Below are 1,573 nucleotides of genomic sequence, written 5' to 3'. Positions count from 1 at the left end.
GGCGTTTAGGGCTCTTGTACACAGCGTAGCTATGAGTCGCAAACGACTCGATGGCACATAACAACAACAACAACAACAGTGCTGGTATTGACAAGTATTGAATATACCAAGGGCTGTCAAAAAGAACACACAAATCTGGCTCAGAGGGACTGCAACCAGGATGTTCTTGTTCTGTTGAGGTAAGAATGGTGAAACTTCATCTCTCACGCTTGGGCATATCATTAAGAGGCACCAGTCTTCGGAAAAAGGCATCAGTCTGGGAAAAGCAGAGAGGATCAGGGAAAGAGAAGCATATTCCAACGAGATAGACTGACACAGCGACTGCAAGAATGGTCCTGAGCATGGAGATGGAGATGAGACAGGACAGGGCAGGGTTGAGATCCGTTGGGCTCTCAGCATGGGTAGCTGTGTGAGCACAACCAGATTAAAGAGATGCTTAAGCCTCCTGCAACTCCATGACTGGCTGTTTATTTTTCAATTGGCCACTGAACCTGAGCTTCAGAGCTGCTGTACACAGGGTCCCTGAGTCTTAGAAGACTCGATGGCATATAACAACACCTGTATTTATGTAAGATGTTTTGTTGTTATGTACCATCAAGTCAGAACCTAACCACAGCTGTCTCTCCAGGGAGTTTTCAGAGGCAATAAAAGGTACAGGAGGAAACTGCCCATCTTCCTCCTCACAAGGAACAGCTGGTGGGTTCGAATCCCGTGCTTCGGAGTTGACAGCACAACTCTTTACCACTTGGCCTCTAAAAACAGCTGTATGGAAGATGTGCACCGTTTGTTAGGAACCTTCTATACTCTGATTTGAAGACCAAGGGCAGAGCTGTATATGCAGTTAGCTGGATGAACTCAAGTTCCATTTCACTGCTTTCCAGCTGTGTGAACCGGGCAAGTTAATCTCGCTAAACTTTCATTTTCCCACTTGAAATAGTTTTATTTTCACATTACAGTTTCCTCATCCTTTAGAATTCTCATTCTAAATTCTTAACTCTGAGGATGGCATGGGCCAGGACTCAGATCTAGCGTTCATAGAGTCGCTATGAGCCCTACTACTCTCCTGGATAGCACCTAACAACAATAATCAAAAGTTTGACGGTTCAAATCCACCAGCCCTGCTCTGCAGGAGCAAGATACGCAGTTTGCATCCACGAAGTAGATTTAGAAATCCCATGGAGCAATCCTGATCTGTTTTATAGACTCATTAAGAGTCAAAGTCAACTCAATGGCAGTGGTTTTTTTGAAAGGGGGGGTTATATCCACAGAGGTAGGGAATCTGGAGGAGTTGAGGAAGTAGAACTTTTCTGGACGTCCCAAGTACGATGCCACAGATGGAAACCAAACCTAGTTCTCAGAAAGCAGGGAAAGGGAGAAAAATATACAAGGAACAAATAAAAATCTAACTTTTCCGTAAACTTGCCAAAAAACCCTTTTTGTGGCCTAGTGGCAAGGAGCTGCACTGCAATCCCAGAGGTACGAGGTTCAAATCCACCAGCTGCTCTGCTAGAGGAGGGCCAATCTCCTCCTGTACCAGTCAGATCCGATTTGACGGTACACACACACACACACA

The 1,573-nt window shown here is 45.3% G+C and overlaps 1 protein-coding gene across 1 annotated transcript in view; it reads left to right on the top strand.

The window, feature by feature from the left end:
• The window catches only part of RRAGA (Ras-related GTP binding A), a 9,567-nt gene that overhangs the window by 6,513 nt on the left and 1,481 nt on the right, over nt 1–1,573 (top strand). The gene's annotated exons all lie outside the window — the stretch shown is intronic.

The sequence above is a fragment of the Elephantulus edwardii genome, unplaced genomic scaffold (genome assembly GCF_000299155.1).
Source record: "Elephantulus edwardii isolate Elephantulus edwardi_28Jun2011 unplaced genomic scaffold, EleEdw1.0 scaffold00014, whole genome shotgun sequence".
Classification (NCBI taxonomy): Eukaryota; Metazoa; Chordata; class Mammalia; order Macroscelidea; family Macroscelididae; genus Elephantulus; species Elephantulus edwardii.
This window is presented reverse-complemented; position numbering and strand designations above follow the sequence as displayed.